This window comes from Onychostoma macrolepis, chromosome 10 (assembly GCF_012432095.1).
Source record: "Onychostoma macrolepis isolate SWU-2019 chromosome 10, ASM1243209v1, whole genome shotgun sequence".
NCBI classification, from domain to species: Eukaryota; Metazoa; Chordata; class Actinopteri; order Cypriniformes; family Cyprinidae; genus Onychostoma; species Onychostoma macrolepis.
This window is the reverse complement of record NC_081164.1, coordinates 19,955,993-19,974,804: the sequence shown is the minus strand read 5'-3', so window position 1 is coordinate 19,974,804 and position 18,812 is coordinate 19,955,993. Positions and strand designations below refer to the sequence as shown.

Sequence of the window (18,812 nt, the reverse complement as noted above, 5' to 3'; positions counted from 1 at the left end):
AATAAAAAAATATCCACAGCAATGCCTCGTATTTTTTCCTTGGGGCAATACATTTATATTTAATCTCAAAATGGGATTGTAATAAACATCAAACAATGGACCTTTCTTCACATTTCAGAGTTTCTCAGCAGCAGAAGTCGTCACAGTTAACTTGAAAAGCAGTGAATGGGAGAGTACCACAAATATATTTTTTGCATTGCCATTTGCTAAAATAGCAAAAGAAGAACTCCACGATAGTGTATTCATTTAAAAAAAATGGAAAAAAAAATGAGAGAGACTGATTAAAGCAGTCAGAAGAGAGAGCGATGTCAAATTTACCGCCCTAGCATTGTCAGTCCTCTGTCGTGTGCGTCATGTGTTCCCGCCTCTTGTTTCCTTATTTGGTCTTGTTCCTGTCCTTGTTAAGTGTGATTATTAGTTTATTCAGTTCAGGTGTGTCTATTTATCAGTAATTGTCATGTGTATTTAGTTCCTGCTTGTTTAGTTAGTTTTCATCTGGTCTACTCGTTATTCCCCAGTGTTCCTGTCTGTGTTAACCAAGCGGCAACCTCCCGCTCGCTCTCGTGAAGCCAACACGGAAGTGACTAAAACTGCAGTTCATCGACTGGCCGCTGGAGGCTGGTTGCAAAAGGGAGTCAATCCCATTGACTCTCCATGTTAAAATGCCCAACTTTACAGCAGAAAAAAACATGTTTACAGCCTGGTGCAAAAAAAATTATTTTGATCTATATAGCTAATTTTGCCCTTCATGACAACTGTGAGGGGGGTGAATTTTTTTATAACTCATCCGTTTAAATTATATTAACCCTTAAAATTCTGCATAATTAAGGGCGTGGCCACTTGAGTGACAGGTGGATTGCCGCTCTGCTGCAGAGTGTGAAACTCGCTAGTGCGAAACTTAGAAAAATGGCTTTAAAGATTTGTATTTGTACAGAAAAAAATAATTATAGGTAGGACACTGGGAATCTGGCAATTGGATGTTTTAATGAAAATGATCTCAAACTTGATTTTTACCGCTATATTGATATTGTACTCTGCTTTTGCACTGTCTGCAGTGAGATGTCACACCAAGGCAAAAGGCAGTAACTTCCACATCATATAGGGTGCTGATCACCATTTACAGAATCATTTTAGTAACATCTGGATAAAATCTAGTGATCATTGGCTAGGCTATAACATCTAGAAATGTGATTCTTTTTTTTTTTCTGACCATAACAACCAGACAAATAGTTAAACGTGAGTGGATACCGTTTTGCAACCAATTTATTTGCAATGTTCGTTAACATTAAAGGATGCAAGTCATACTTAGCCTATTGTTTTTACATCGAACTGAATTAAAATAGCTTAAGGACGACTTGTGGATTGATGTGAACGCCAGCAGGGATAATGCTCCGAATGATTGTGAATTAAACATCTCCGGTGGCGTTCATTGCAATGGATTTTGTCGACTCACAAGAAAAGGAAGGAAAATGATTAAATTGGGAACAGTTATTGATTTTATGTGTGATATGCTGTCACGGCATTTGAGGACCACGTACAGAAGTGTGCAGCCCCAGACTGACACGGAGTGAATAATCTGCATTATAAAAAAAAAAACACTTTAAAGATTATTTACGATTAATTATTGTTGCCAAGTTATCGAATCGTTATTGCTTACAGTGCTTTGTTATATGGAGCAGTTTGTTAGATCGCGGTCTAATTTGTTTGTCTAATGAAGTGCCGACAGATGTATAAAAGTAGCTACACAAGTTACACCAATTTAAAATGGCAGACTTTATTGGAAAGTAGAACAAAGTCAGAATACCGTCTAGCTCCAGGCTGTCACAGTACAGACGAACGAATGCAAACAAATGCAGAGCTCCGTAACTTCATTTGAGCGTTCAAAAACAAAATCAAAGAGCTGTAACTGATGTTATACTGTATTCTGCCTTGGTTTCTCCGGGGCTTTTATCCATGATACTTAAACACATGATAAAGGTCATAATGTCCCAAAATGATCAATAACTCATTCTCCACCAAAAACGAAGTTGTTTTGTCTTTGCACGGCAGCACTGCTGTCACTATAGGGGCGTGGTTTCAGCTCAGCTTCACCCACGTCCAGCCTTTTTGCCCATTTTCGATTATCCGGGAGTGACGCGCGGTGACGCGTTTCCAAGATGGCGGCGGTCGGCTCCGCCCACTTTAATGCTCTTCAGAAACCTACGAGTGACGTCACGGACACTACGTCCATTTTTTTCTTACAGTCTATGGCGTTAACCTTGCCTTGTCTTGCCCTGGTGTCATCATTAAAGACTATTATTTTGAAGTTTATCCTCGTTCCTCCCTGCTGTGTACACCGTGACAGAAGACCAGACCTACAAAGTAAGCGGCGCCCCTTCACCATGTTTTGTTTTCCGTTTTTTTTTTTTAAGTCTTTTGTTTTGGTTTCCCTGTTTGTCCTGTCTGTTCCGCGGCAAGTGGGCGTGGGAGTTCGACGGGATCGCCGCGAGCCCCTCCGGTCTTTCCCGCAGTTCGCGGGAAAAGCGACGCCGCCGTCCACGGCTCTCTCTAGCCCGCTGTTCGCGGGGATTTCATCGCCGTGGTCCGCCGGCTGTGGCTGTGGCTGAGCCTAGCCCGCCGGCCGCCGCTGACACCAGTCCTGTTCCTGTCCCCGGTGTTCCTGTCTGTGTTAACCTTGCCTTGTCTTGCCCTGCCCTGCTGTCGTCATTAAAGACTATTATTTTGAAGATTAGCATGAACTAGTTTTTTTTGTAATTTGATGCAAATGTGATGTAATACAAAGCATAGTGTTATAATTGTACATTTAAAAAAAAAATTCCAAATATAAAAAAACTTGAGGACTTATGATGCTGATGGCTGTTAAACACTTCACAGTCTTGCGAAAAGGGTCCATCAGCGTTCAACACTAAGACACTAAGCTTATCATTGTTTGAATGTTGCTAATCAGTACATACCCACGTACATGCAGAGTCTTTTGTGATAAGACAAAACTTTATACCAAAATTAAGCAAGCAAAAGCAATAAACATGCTAAAATAAACCGTTTCAATCAGTTGAATTGCGTAGTTCCGTTGTTTCAATTTCCTCTGCCTTGGGCTCAAACATATGACTCTATCCACTCTATCAGTGCTTGCCATCTCGAGAATCAAAACACATGACAAGCTGTAAAGGAGGGTGTAAATATTGTGCGATAATGTTAACTGATCACAGTAGTGGTTGTTTGCTACCATTATTGAAGGAGGTAACCCTTGAAATTTAGCATTTTTCACAAAGAGTGAAAATTAGGATTGAAGATATTGGATCTTTTTGGTGCAAAAACCTTTGTAACCTAACCTTGAGAAACTTAAAAAAATTAAATCTGAAACTGCATTTCACAATCCCTTTAACATACTGTAAATATGAGTGACCAATTGAGATTAAAAATAAATAAAAGGCACATTTGTATGATCACGAATGCATTTCTTTGTAATCATTCATCATGTTTAAATACCTTCAAATTTTCAAACAGATTCATAGGTGCTATTATTTGTTGCGATTTGTGTTTTTGTTGTTTTCATTCCAAACCCATTTAGCCCTGATCTTACTTTTCACTCAGTACAATTCATTTAATGTCTCTAAAAGAGAAAATCTCTTTCAATGACACCCACAGTCTTCTCATCTCATTCATATCCTCATCGAAAGAACTCAGAGTGTTGCCTTCATTTGAATATATTTATTATACATTTTCTTGTGATTTTGTATAATGATATTCACATTCAGACTTCAGCACTTTTGTCATGCATACGACTCCACGGAGTATCCTCCAAGCTTGCAGAAGGAAACACAAAGACTTAATGTTCAAGTGGATTCAGCGCAGAGTGACACTTAAATTAGTCCCCAATCTACCTCTACACTAATAGTGCAATTGTGAGCGCAGTGGGTACAAGGCAGGTCATTAAAACATCTTTAAAAAGTGTAAGGTTTACTCAAGGCCGGTGTTCAAGAGTCTCGGCCCTGACAGGTAGTCTGAGGTGCAATCAGCATTTCCAGGAACTAAAAGAGTAAGGAAAATGAAGTCTAATTGCAAAACAACCATTAGGAACCATGCAGAGGAGCTAAAGGCCGCTGCCCTCGTGCTGCTTGCCACTTCCAAACAGATTAGCAGTTCAAACTTGGATCACTCTCGGGTTTTTCCACTTCTTGGCAGCATCAAATACCAACAGCCCTCCATTTTTTTTTACCTCAGCTCTTTTATGTAGCTTTTAAAAGACCTCCACAGCGTATTTGAAGAAGTCACTGCATTCTCTACAGTGGATCTCTGAGAGCTCAACTCAGCGTTTGATGTTCTAACGTCTCTCTTTTCAAATCCACAGGGGGTCTGTCAGTGCTTGACAATGCAGACCAGGAGGGTAAAATTCCCCATTGTGCAGGTGAGATGATATTCGGTAATGAAACAGACTGCCTCAGAGCATGCACACGAGCATCTATCATCACTCTGAACCCTCCAAAAACAATCTAACAGGCCCTCCGGGCTAAATGACACACGGTAAACCCTAATGTCACAGTTAATAAAAATGCATCAAGTTGTCCTAATTAAACGTTACTTGAAATGTCACATTTCCTAGAACTTCTGGATAAAAATTTTTTTTCACAAATTTAAGGTTAATATCTCTAAGTGATCAATTACGAAATACCACACTGTCTCTTTGATCTGACTGAATCCATATGTTTTCACTGCAGCTAATTATGCAGAATGATAAATCGTTAATTAAGCTAAAGCTTAGCAATGAACTATAATATCGTCTGTGATACTGAGCTATGTAGCTTGGGGGAATACCCATAAGCCCTTGCACTTGAATTAGTTCAAAAGAGGAATGTGCAAATAGAGTGCTGCAGTGATGACATATTTTTGTAGGCCAAACCGAAAGTTTGCATCACCCTGGTTTCCTCAACAAAAAGCCCAATGGGATATTTCCATCGACTTTTAGATTGTTGTGACCAACAAAAGTTTGCGATTCTGATACATTTGGTTCATCATGATAATCTTCAGAAATTAACACAAATACATATTTTGAAGCCTAAATACAGCTGCCAGAAGTAAAAAGCTAAACAAAACTAAAACGTCACCATCACTAAGTTTTAAACAACTCTTTTAGTCTTCATTCAGTTTACTTCATTCAGTCAACTGCCTTTTTCAAGACAAGTAAAAGCTTTACAGAAAAGGTGACAAGGGGGCATTACTAATGTATTTTATGTCATAGAATAAAATGTGAAAACCATTTTGAACTTTTGTTAACCACAGACCTTATTTCAGGCATTTAAAGCCATTTGAAAGCCCTCGACTTTGGGACAATGGAACCGGAAGTGCTAAAATTCTAATGTGTTTCCAAGTTTTGGCCTGCAAGACATCTTATCAGCACTCTATTTCTAGTTTTAGATGTTTTGTGTGCATTCACAGTTAGATTGGTTAGCATTACCTTCGATGACCTTAAAGGGTTAGCTCACTCAGAAATGAAAATTAGCCTGTTATTTACTCACCCTCAAGCCTCGAGTTATATTAATAATTGTCCTGGCACTTCTGGGCTCTATCATTGCAGTCGGCGAGTATTTCTGCTCAACAGTCCAAAACACGTTAAATAAAGCACGTGCATTCATAATAAAACATGGGGGTGAATAAAGGCCTCCTGTAGCGAATCCATGCATTTTTGTAAGAAACATATCCATATTTGATGCTTGGCAGTGCTTTCTCTTTGATGTACGTGACTGTATAAAGGAGTGACTTTTATGTTTTTCTTGTCCTTCCCTCTCTCCCTTCCTCTGACTGGACTTTGAGATATTGAGTATGTGTCTGTTGTTGTCTTTTTGGATGTTATGTGTGGAAAAAATAAAAAAATTATAAAAATGTTGATTACAAAAAAAAAAGAAACATATCCATATTTCAGATGTAATAAACACTTGTCTTTCACTTCATCTAACTGTGGTACGTGGAAGCCGTTCTGGCGGATGACGTAGGACGTCGGCGTAGCATGATTAGTGACGAAACAAAAAAACATACTGCCAGTCATGAATTAGAAGTACAAACCGAGGATTTGTAAAGAAAAATGTCTGAGGATTTCGATATAAGCCATGAGGAGACTGGTTTTACTTTTCTAAGTAAGGAAACTTTGCTTCCTTTGCTCCTGTAAACAAACTCATGAGACTAGCATATATCAGAGGCACGCACGCGCAACGCATACATCCTACGTCACAAATTTGTTAGTTAATAAAGCAGTTAAATGAGTAGTGTTTCCGGGCAATCAGAATTTACTTTTACAACCTATTGGCCAACACGAATGTTGCCAGGACTAGCAAGTGTGTTGTTCCAGTAACATGGCATTTAAAATTCAGTAAATTTTAAATATCAAATAAGCATAAGCATTTTTTAATTTTATTTTATTTTAGGCTTGAGGGTGAGTAAATAACAGGCTAATTTTTATTTCTGAGTGAAAGGCTTCCACGTGTGACAGTCAGCAGAAGTTTTTTTCTTACAAAAAAAACAAAAACGCATGGATTCGCTACAGCAGGCCTTTATTCATGCCCCGGAGTCATGGAAGGCACATTTTATGGATGTGCGTGCTTTATTTAACGTGTTTTGGACTGTTAAACAAACGCCTATCCACTGCAATAATAATGCTTGGAATAGCCGGGACAATTTTTTATATAACTCCAATTGGATTCGTCTGAAAGAAGAAAGTCATATACACATAGGATGCCTTGAGGGCGAGTAAAACACAGGCTAATTTTCACTTCTGGGTGAACTAACCCTTTAATAAAAGCCATTTTGCTTCACACCGATAAGCTTAATGCAAATAGGCCTACCAAGGAGCCAAATGACGACAGTATAATTAATGACTATAATTTAGATAATACGAGCCAATCAAAGGAAATTACTGAGTAGAAACAATTAAATCAACTTGCAATCGATTGAACTTCACTTAAAGGGTTAAGTAACATTTTTGAGAAGACTGCATTAGATTAACAAAACTTTTTAAGAGACACTATTTGTAACAGGGCTGACGAGACGTGAGACATGCGGATCCAAGTGCAAGCTTTTATTTACAGGCATGGTCATAAATACAGGCAGGGTCGAGCAATGGCAAACAGGTATGGCAGGGACAAGACAAAGAGTAATCCTAGGGCAAGCAAAGGTCGGTCGACAGCAAACAGTATCCAAAGGGGCTTGACGAGGGAGGTTATCTGAAAACGAAGCAATAGTCCAGGCAGGGGGAAAAAAACACAGTCCAGTCCAGGCAGGGGGGAAAAAAAACACAGTCCAGTCCAGTCCAGGCAGGGGGGAAAAAAAACACAGTCCAGTCCAGGCAGGGGGGAAAAAAAACACAGTCCAGTCCAGGCAGGGGGGAAAAAAAAACACAGTCCAGTCCAGTCCAGTCCAGTCCAGTCCAGTCCAGTCCAGTCCAGTCCAGTCCGGGCTCTGTAGAGTAGCTACAGCTAGGGGAGCGGTAAACGCATACAATACTCGGCAGTGAGGGAAACAAAGTCCAGGGTTTAAATAGAGTGTGTGATTAGTGATAGCTGTGTGATCAGTGCCTTCAGCTGTGTGTGCAATCAATGCAATGGATGATGGGAAATTGAGTCCAGTGTGATGTGTGCTGTGAGAGTCAATGTGGTGAGCGAGTGACCTCTGGTGGTGAATGAACAGAAGTGCAGGGACAGGATTCGTGACACTATTACACTTACAAAGAATGTTTCTTCAATCTGAGTGTTCATTTGCAAGAACAAATATTTTTTTTGTAAAAATAAAATAAAAAAATGCTTATGTATATTTGATATTTAAAATTTACTGAATTTTAAATGCCATGTTACTGGAACAACACACTTGCTAGTCCTGGAAACATTCGTGTTGCCCAATAGGTTGTAAAAGTAAATTCTGATTGCCCGGAAACACTACTCATTTAACTGCTTTATTAACTAACAGATTTATGCAATCAAATTATACTACGCATCATTCTCTGTAGCAACACATTGAATGATAAAATACAAAACTAAAGCATCAAATACATACTTCCTGTGTATCATTTGCTTTTTATTTTGTTGCACTACTGCAAAAATCACTCCCTGTTGTTGTTAGTAAGTGAAAAAGAGAAATATGAAATTGCCCAGCAGTTGAATTCTGATCAAAATCACTTGAACGCACATCACATCGTAACTGAAATTTCCAAACTGGAATTGAACGCAGCATTAGACCTTGAACAGCATTCTTATAACCCATAATTTTCCTCAGATTTAAGAGTTTTAAGGCTAGAGTTTGGATATGGCCTATGATTTGTTGGTAAAAAAAATGCTGTTGCAGAACCAATAAAGACTGTTAATGCAGGAACACATCCTATTTAGCTAAATCACATTGTGTGCAAACTGCATCAGTGCACAGTGGACAGAAAGAAACATGGTTTTCAGAGGAAGACGTGCGGCAATCCATGAAATGGACTGTGCTAGAGATGAATCAAATAAAGAAACAAATGAACTGACGCGGTATCTGGAGTTTATGAGTAAATTTATGAGCCGTGCAGTTCCACCGTTTGAATTTTTTATTAGTTTTGCCCAGGCATTTATTTTTATTAGATTTGCCTGGGCTTTAGCTCTCATGTCAGTTTGAATAGAACACAGTGCATACATAAAATCTCAAAAGACCGCCAAAACTAGCCTCAGCAAAAACATATTCCTCTTTCTTGTTCACATATTGCTTCTTATTTTTACAATAAAATCCTAATTGATAATGAATCATGCTTACATTTTTGCCGGTGCCTGGGGCATAAATACAGCTATGTTTTAACAAAAGAGCGTGGATGCGTATCATTTGCTGTGATTACGATTTGATATTCAAAGCACAAAGTTACTTTCAGTGCACAATAATCAAAGCCGCACAATTCACAAATGGCTGATTTGATCACTGACGTTTGTTTAGATCCCAGAGACATCAGAACGCTTCAAAGACAAGCTCACGCCATAAAACATTTATGAATCGCACAATTTGTTAATTGCGGAAAGACTGGTTAAGTACGTGCTTGTATTTTACATGTGGATTAGCCACAAGGGACTTCCACACCCTCTGCCTACTTCCTGCTGCTTAAAGGATATTGATTGTTCCTCGGAGCACAATCTGTCTAACCTGCAAACAATCTCGCAGCACAACAGAGAATATCACTGTCACTGCAGACACAGAGATCCATTAACATGTTACAAAGTTTAAGAGGAAAATGGAGGGTTAGGGGGAGTTTTAAAGACCCATCTATAACCCTCGTCTAAAAAGCTAAATACAGACCATATGAAAAAGAGCAAGGGTGACTCTGATGATACTGTAGTCATTATTTTTGTCATGCTGATGATGTACAGCATATGTCTGCATAAACAGTCCATTAAATGCCAAAAGAGGTAAAATCTGTTCTTTCTCTTGAAGTGTCAGTCACAATTAGACAGTTGTGAAATTCAGTGACCTGCGGAGTGACTTTTTTTTATACTCCATCTGAATACATTTTGAACAACATTCTTCTAATTTGTTACAAAAAATAAGAATTCACTTACATGACGTTATATTGGTGAACATATCATACTTTTTTCTGATGCAATTTTTTTTTTCTTGCCCAAAAAATTCTGACCGATACAGATAAGCCGATAATTGTTATGTAATGACCAACAGCTGATAAATGCCTTTTTATTTTATTTTATTCTATTCACTATATACTAATTTGTATAAAATATCAAATAAAAAAACTTTTTTTAAAAAAAGCACTACAAGTGATTTGAGTCATCACAATTATAATGTTGGCTACAGTATGAAAAATCATATTTTAGAATTTGGGTAAAACTTCACAGTAACATTTTACTTAAAGCCTTTATATATAATGCATTATAAAGGGTTATTAAAGGTATATTGCATTATAATTATTCATAATGTGCGTTGTAATACATTATAACTTGTCGTAAATAATTATAACCGTATTTAAAATGCATAGTTTAATTAACAATGAATTGATAAGTGTTATAATGTATTAACAGTGGTTACAATTATTCATTAGATTGTACAATGCAATATAAGGTGCATTAATTAATGCATTAAAACTTCTTATATAAAGCATTATACATAAAGGCTTTAAGTAAAGTGTTATCAACTTCACAATAAGTTTCCTATTGTTAACATTAAAGTATTTTTCATTTTTCGTCCATATTAAATAAATAATGTATTATTCTTTGTGTGCTAATACATTATTAAAATCAAAAGTTGTATCTGTATTTGACCTGAGCTAACATTAACAAACAATGAATAGTCATATTTATATTAGCGTTTATATTAAATTATTAGGGTTTTTAAAAATTAGGTGAGCGTTAGATGATGGCAAAGGTAAATCTAAATGGAAAAATAATGAAAATAAGCAAGCACAACTGAATATCCAATCTCAACGATACCGATTCATAACAAATCCCCAATTGACTGATAACCAATATAGTACCGATATATATCATGCATCAATTAAAACACACATGCACACACACACACACACTTATAATTTAGTTCTTCTGGCAATAGCATAAGATTTGACAGAATTTCACATATTTCACTCTCAAGTTCCACAAGCGCACAATAAACTCAAGACTGCATGGAATATTTACTTCAGAAAATGTCACACTGCAGGACCATTTAAATAAACTGCAAAAAGGTCAAGGCATCTAAACTATACTTTCCCTCATTAGGTCTACAAAATTGAACCTAAAAGGTTGGGGGGGTGGGGGGAGTAAGTTTATATCGATTTTGGGCTTCATAACTGTACATAACTACCCAACTGTTAAAGTGGAATATTCTATTAATGAATGAATCTCTCATTCTCTCTTCCAGCACCTCTTCTGCTGTCTGTCTCTCTCTCTCGTCCTCAGTTAGTGGCAGTGCTTGTTATAGGAGTAGAGTGACTGCCAGATTGTGTCGCGCCAACTTTCCAGCTCATGGGATCCGGTGAACGAGTTTTTATCTCCCCCAAACAGACACATCCGACTGCCTCCTGAGGGCTTTTATGAAGAGGTATGTGGGTGTGTGTCTACAGAGGAGATTTGAGTTTGAGGTTTTATTTGCAAATTACCCAAATGCTTTCTTTACAACGTCAAGGTCCTGTTACCGAACTGACTTTATTCAAATTGATCACTCACTCACAATATATTACATGTATTCAGATGCTTCAATTCAACTTATTTGCTTATCCCCCAAATGATTCATTATAATGCACTTATTTATCATAAAAATGTCTTTGTAATCATTCACAACATCATCGATGCTGAATGGGCTATATGATATGGTGCATTCCATTTGTACTCTGAAGTCAGAAATTCCGAGTTCCCAGTGGGAACTTTTAACTGGGAACTCAGAATTCTATTCATTTTTGCCCATGGGAGATAAGTTAAGCTGCCAGGTTGTTTTGAGCCAGTCAGCTGAGCTGTAAATGCCATGTGACTAACAACTCATGAGCCACAGGACATCAGGGCAACACTGACTGTTATGCTGTCTTCAGCTTCAATGGATTTATCATAAATACGAGTTTCTTAGTCTGAATTGGACATGAATGGGAAACTCAGTAATTTAGATACCCAAGTTTCTGAGTTGGGCAGGCCATGTCGGTGAAGAGAGACATAACTGTGGTCGTTTTATGAAGTTTTATACATTTTTTCCTGAACATCTACATTGCTTTCTCCTGAAGTTACAATCATGTATATTTACATATATAAATAACCATTTGATATTACTTGAAATTTAGGAATTGTCAGCAAACTGAATATATGCCAAATACAATGATGATATCTTTTCGACAACAATGCGCTTGAACATGACAAACTCAATTACAACATCAGAAATGGTAAGTAGCAGAAGATGGTACCACAAGAACTTAGTTTTAAACCCATCATGAACAACTATGGGGTGCATTTCCCAAAAGGATCGCTAACCAACTATGATTCTGCATCTCACAAAACCAACAAACATTCACAAACCTCATCGCAAAATTAGTAAATTCAGCATTTGACCTGTGGTTATAAGTAGTTTGTTGTATGTCGTGTGGACTTACTATATATACATATTGCATGTAAACGATACAAAAAAATGTACACGTGAAATAACGTGGCTATGTGTGACTACAGTTTTGGGAAACAGTTCCAACTAGCTTAATTTCTCCAACGATGCATCATGCTATGGTAGTTAAGCAGCGGATTGTTAAGCAATGTCATTGTACAGGAAATGTACCACTGAGGTGTGACAAGAACAAATAGAGATTTCACATCCAGAACCCTCCAAAAGAAATCAGGCACTGGCAACATACCCTCTATAATTAAATGAAATAATTGCGATTTAAATGCTAAAAATTTTGTCAGAATGGCAGTCAATAGAGAAACATGCCTTTTGCTGCCAGATGGTGTAGTTACACATTCCGGCTAACAGGGCCATGCAAACCAAAAAAAAATCCTTTCTGGCATTTTTTCAGGACTACAAACTCTCATCCAGGTCTGGTATAGAATGCTCACTTTTTACAATCCAATTCCCTATGGATAAAATCAATCCAAACCTAGACTAACTTTAAAAAAAAAGGGTTGCGAATATCACTTTGTGTTGACTGTAAATGGTTGGGATGTTTGCTATGTGTCAAAACCCAGAGCAAACAGTGCGTATGTTCCTTCATGTCCCATCTCACGCAGAGTTTAATTGAGATTATTTCTACATATCAAGCCAATACCGGCTGATCACAGTGAGTGTTTCAACCTTGAGATGTCCTCGCTGACAGAGCGTTTCAATCCAACTGATCATTACTAAAGCATAAAGACGAGCACAAGGATAAGAACACAAAGGTTTAAAAGTGTTCACAAAACATTTCTTTTGAAAGACGTATCATGCGGCACTCATTCATTTTTGTTTACATGTTTTAAAAAAGGTATACCGCCAATTACCAGCATGAAAGGAAATCAAATGGAGGATCAAACTGAAAACCCAAGTCATGGGAGTTCAAGGTGAATAAACAGCTGTTTGTATGTTTTGCTAACCTATATAATGTGTTTAATAAGTAGAACTAAAGACTCCTTTATAGCATTCAACCATTTTCAGACGAATTCAGAGGCAAATTCTTTTCTTCTTTTTTAAATTACCTGTGACCTGCTATAGTAACGAGAACATAGAAAATATAACGCAGTATATCATTAAATAAAAGCATTGTCCACTGGTAAAAGCTTATGCTTATAGATTAAATCTGATTATATCTTACATGATGTGCATGACTGAAATAAAGGCCCACCTTAAGAAAAACTGTGCGCCTAAAATGTATAATTGCAGAAAAAAATATATACGTTGTATTGAACATTAATGGAGCAACAGATTTTGTGTGAAAATAAATCATTCAAATTGATTATTTTGTTCAAAAATCTTATAAATGTATTAGGTGGCAAGAGGGGCTTTTTACCCCCCACACAGGGTAAAAGGCCCACCTGCATGGGATAAAAGGCACACGGTACACTGTAAAATAAAAAGTCCGTAAAAATACAGTACAATATACCTTAATAATTTGAAGGAATTTTCCCTATTTGGTTTTTACAAGTGTTTTTCCGTATGTTTTAAATTACGCTTTGCATTGTGGGAACAAGAAGCTCAGTCGATTATCAGCGTGAAAACAGTGCTAGAGCAGGCGCCATTATTCACGGAGATAGTATCGGTCAAAATTTCATTTTAAAGTCGGATTTCGGGTTTGGGGAACTGTTCTTACACTTCCGTGGTAAATTAGTTTTTGTTAAATGTAACTTTAACTTAGTTGCTGTCTAGCTTGTTTGGCAAATGAATGTCGGAGCCGTCATATTCAACATTTTCAGCACACCGTCACATCTTACTCGACGACGTGGAGGTAAGTTACTTACAGTGTTCTCACTTTTAGTTTTATAATTAAAAGTTAATTAACATTTTAATTGTTGTTGCGGTGTGTATTTGTTACTGAGCGTGTAGTAGTGATGGGTCGTTTTTGAACGAATCTTTAATGTGACTCGGGAAGAACAAGTCGTCTCAGGGAGTGATTCGTTCAGTCGCGCATGCGCAACATCCTATAGGTTCTGTACTGGAATTAGTTCACCTGTTTCGAGTCATCGGGTTTGAGTCGTTCGTTCTTTTGTCACGTGACCACTTGCCGGATCAGTAAAATACTATAAAGTAAAACTGTATTTTTTTGTATGTTGGATCATATTTATCAAAATATGTGTAATAAGCATTTTCCTAGAAATAAAAATGGTCTGTTCATTTCTGTCACTATGTTTTTGTTACTCTTTCTTGAGGATCTGTGTTATTTTATAAATAAATAAAACCCTGTTATAAATAAAATATTGATTGATTTGTCCTTTCACTCTCTTTGTCTATCAATAAACATATAATATAACTATATAATAAAAAAATCCAAGCCTAAAATGACAAAGCACTTATAGTTTGTACATTTTTACTCCAATTTTGACTTTGCTGGTATAATTGTTTTTCCTAGGCAGACTTGACATATTGGTCTAATGTTTGTATAAGAAGATTGGTCAAAAAGGACACAATGACATAAAGTGAAAGCAAATAACATTTTGAATATGAATGATTAATGTTAGTTTAAAATATTAAGGTTATGATCTGGCTCTGTGGCTTTAGTATATTTTAATTTTCTTGTATTTTTTATTTAAATTGTTTTAATTCATTTTGGAATAGTTATCCTCTTTGCTAAAGCTTTTTCTGGCACAAAAATAAACAATAAAAAAACAATTCAAGAGTGTGTACACAGTGTTAATGTCTAAAGTGTCATATGTTACAAAAGTATAACACTATAGTCTAATCTAAAGGGTTAACTCAAAAGACATAAATACACCAAGGTATTGTATTTTATGAAGATTAGACTCCAAAAAAAAAATAAAAAAATTAAATTAAAGCATAACCAACTCTTTATTATCTTTATTACTACATTCAGTATTATGGAAAAGAACCATTGTGACAGAGATTAAAAGCAATAATTTGAGACCAGAAATGCATCACATAACTGTACGAGTAAATAATAATAATGACTATGCACCCGTTTGTAAGGAAGGTTGTAAATTAACTAATTTCTCTGCCCAAAGCGGTCACATCACGTGACAAAAGAACGAACGACTCAAACCCGATGACTCGAAACAGGTGAACTAATCAATTCTCTTTCCGGCTCTGACTGCATAGGTTAGTGTATGAGGCTGTCACGTGATGAACGAACGACTCAAACCCGATGACTCGGTAGGTGAACTAATCAATTCTCTTTCCGGCTCTGACTGCATTGGTTTAGCTTATGGGGCTGTCACGTGATGAACGAACGACTCAAACCCGATGACTCGGGAGGTGAACGAATCAATTCTCTTTCCGGCTTTGACTGCATTGGTTAGTGTACGAGGCTGTCACGTGATGAATGAACGACTCAAACCCGAATGCTTGTCAGATAAGAGGTGAGGTGAGCTAATCAAGACCCAGGTAAACGATGAATTAATCTTTTCTGTTTCTTATAGCATTATAGTTTGTAGTGTGATCAACGTTTGCATAAGTAGTAGATGTGTTAGGGAAGTAGCACGTAACATTTTAATTATATTTTGCTAAAATGAACGAAATGACTCGAAAAAAGATTCGTTCATTTTGCTGAACGAGACTCAAAGGTCCGAGTCAGTAAAATGATCCGAACTTCCCATCACTAGCGTGTAGTAAAGCATCGGCATATAACGTTACTGAGGTGATGTTAAGCAGCTGTAAGAACGTTAAATCTGAGGTAACAACTGTGTTTAGAGCGTTTTATGCCTTCAACAGGAGCTGGCAGAGTAATTGCCAAGAAAAGAAGACACCATTTACGACTTTTTTCTTTTTCTTTTTTTAAAGAGATTAAGATGACTAGGTGAAGATCTGACATCGCAGAATTCTTCAAGGATAACGCCTTTTCTGCCAAACGAGGTAGGTTTAGACTTTTTATTGTCTTGTTTATGTTAAACACACACACCAGAAGTTAATTCGTTAACGTTACTGGCACTCTATGTGAACACGCATGTCGTGCACGCGCAGAGAATGCCGCTTTATTATTATTATTATTTTTTTTTTTTTCAGACAGCGCGTCAGTAGCGCACCGCGTTCTCTCTCGCACTTACACGGACAAAAGTACACAAAATAATGTAAAAATGACCATTTTTGGCGAGTGACAGTCTTAAATAAGTTAATGTCTTGACTGATGTAAAGAGTTGGGATGTGTCAGGTGTGAGTCATGTTTTAAAGGGACAGCAGTTCATGAGAAACATGGTGTTTCTTTTGTTTTCTTTTCTAATGACAGGTCTAATTGCTGCTGGTGCTGTACTGTGCACCCCCTGCATTCTTATCATGGGTTTGTATTCTGTTTTATTTATTAACTGTTTTTATTTTATTTACCATTAGGCCTGTTCAATACTGACAAAAAAATTAGTCATTGAGTCATTTATTCAGTTTACTTTTGTTTGTGTAGGAAAGATTTAATCAATGTTTGGAGTGGTTTTCTGAATTCACCATGTGTTTTTTATAATTTCTTATTTGTTACTGGTGATTCCAGATTGCTGTCATTCAAGAAGTTATAATTTCCTCCCATTGTGGCTGAGCTACACATTCCCTTTGTTTTATTTTAAACACAAAACATCCAGAGGAGATGGCACCTACGCTGGAATCCATACAAATGTAAGGAATTTGTGTAATGAGACTGTGTATAAAGCAATTTATTGTGTTGCTGTTTAGTTGAAAATAATCAAAGGGTTAGTTCACCCAAAAATGAAAATTCTGTCATTAATCACTCACCCTCATGTCATTCCAAACCCATAAGACCTTCGTTCATTTTTGCAACACAAATTAAGATATTTTTTATGAAATCTGAGAGCTTTCTGACCCTCCATAGACAGCAAGGGTCCTTACACAATCAAGGCACAGAAATAAACAGTATAAGGACATCGTTAAAATGATCCATGCTACATCAGTGGTTCAACTGTAATTTTACGAAGCTATGAGAATACTTTTTGTGCGCAAAGAAAACAAAAATAACTTTATTCAATGATTTCTTCTCTCCTGGGAGAGTCTGCTGCCATTAACGAAAGTACCACAACGCATGTGTGTGTGCGTTCATTTGCCAGTAAACAAAGTGCAGCGTCAGCACCACCGTGGGTCAGAGAGCTCTCGGGTTTCATCAGAAATATCTTAATTTGTGTTCTGAAGTTGAACGAAGGTCTTACGGTTTTGGAACGACATGAGGGTGAATAATTAATGATAGAATTATCATTTTTGGGTGAACTATCTCTTTAAGTATATCGTAAAACATTGTTGACAAGATCACATGACAGATGCAATTGGAGACCACTGGAAATGCAAGTTTAGCATTTTATAAACAATGTTTGAACTGGAAAGTATTTGGAATAGCAGCTGATAATTTAATCTCAACCTGTTCTGTATGTTACTCTGTACTTCACTTTCATTCATTTAGTTTCTTGTCATTTCCAGTCTTCCTGCGAAGAAATCCTGAACGAGGGTCAAAGGTTGAGGTGATGGGAACCTACGCTTCCAAGACTTTGAGAATCCAGGTACAATTTGAGCTTTTTTCAAATCTCAACATGGAACTTGGACTGAACATGCAGAAAAAAAAAAAAAAGTAGTTTTTATACTAAAAGCACACAAGTTTAGTATAGTTGTATAGTATAGTTTCACATTGAAATGTGAGGCATGAGTGCATGAATCTTTGTTTTTTTTATTTTCAAATGCTGTAAAAGAAAGTATTTTTTGCAGTACCATGTCAATTGTAGATGCAGATAATTTAGCATGAATTAGAGGTTAGTAATCTAACTTAAAGGGTTAGTTCACCCAAAATGTTATATGAAAAATCTTGTTCCAATCCTGTTAGACTTTTGTTCATTTTTGGAACACTAATGAAGATCCTTTTTAATGAAATCTGACAGCTATACCTTATTGGACCTTGAAATGGTAGTTGTATATGGTAGTTGTCAGTGGAGGGACAGAAAGCACAGAGATTTAATTAAAAATGTTTGTGTTCCAAAGATGAATGAAAATCTTATGGATTTGGAACGGTATGAGGGTGAGTAACTGATGACAGAATTCACATTTTTGGGTGAACTGTCCTTTTAAATAATATTGTGTTCTCCTATAGGTTAAACGGTGTAAACACTGGAACATTTCACTTGACTATTGACTGTAAGTCTATAGCAATTGTTATTAATGACAGCCCTGTCTTTTGTATAAATTTTTTTTCCCCATGTATTTGAAAATATTTTGAATCTTGACTGTTTCACAATGAAGTTTATCTTTTATATTTTACAAGTCAAGTACCTGCTCATGTTTTCTTTTTTCTGCATGTTGCTGTTTAAAACTAAAATGTGTTCCAGAATACAAGCATTTTCAGTGGTGCTTTACACATTGTTAAATTAATTGATGTAATAATATTTGTCTTCACCTGTTTAAGGCAAATAAAATCTACTGAACACACTTTTAAGAATGTTTACATGAGGTAAAAATAAACCATGTTCAATTTGTATATATTGTGCTGGATTTATTTGCTACTAAAGATAGGCCTATGCTATAATCTTTTTATAAATTTCTGCATTAAGGATTGTCCGTTTATGGTACAGAGGAAAATGTAAATCTACAGAATTTTCTGTTTTAATGTTGAAGGAAATGTCTGTAAATTTAACAGAAAATGTCCTGGTAATTTTCTGCCAGTGCATTATCCGTTTTTTTTTATGGAATTTTTTTTTTTTTACAGTGTATTTATACAA

The 18,812-nt window shown here is 36.6% G+C and overlaps 1 long non-coding RNA gene across 5 annotated transcripts; it reads left to right on the top strand.

The window, feature by feature from the left end:
- The first annotated feature begins 13,594 nt into the window (after nt 1–13,594).
- LOC131548372 (uncharacterized) lies at nt 13,595–18,554 on the top strand. Of its 5 annotated transcripts, XR_009273135.1 has the most exons (7): nt 13,595–13,894; nt 15,220–15,273; nt 15,323–15,479; nt 15,901–15,972; nt 16,343–16,393; nt 16,595–16,716; nt 17,527–18,554. It is a non-coding gene; the product is annotated as an uncharacterized LOC131548372 (long non-coding RNA). The 5 variants fall into 5 exon arrangements; XR_009273134.1 differs by having other exon boundaries at nt 15,220–15,479; XR_009273136.1 differs by lacking the exon at nt 15,220–15,273 and having other exon boundaries at nt 13,597–13,894.
- Nucleotides 18,555–18,812: the final 258 nt, after the last annotated feature.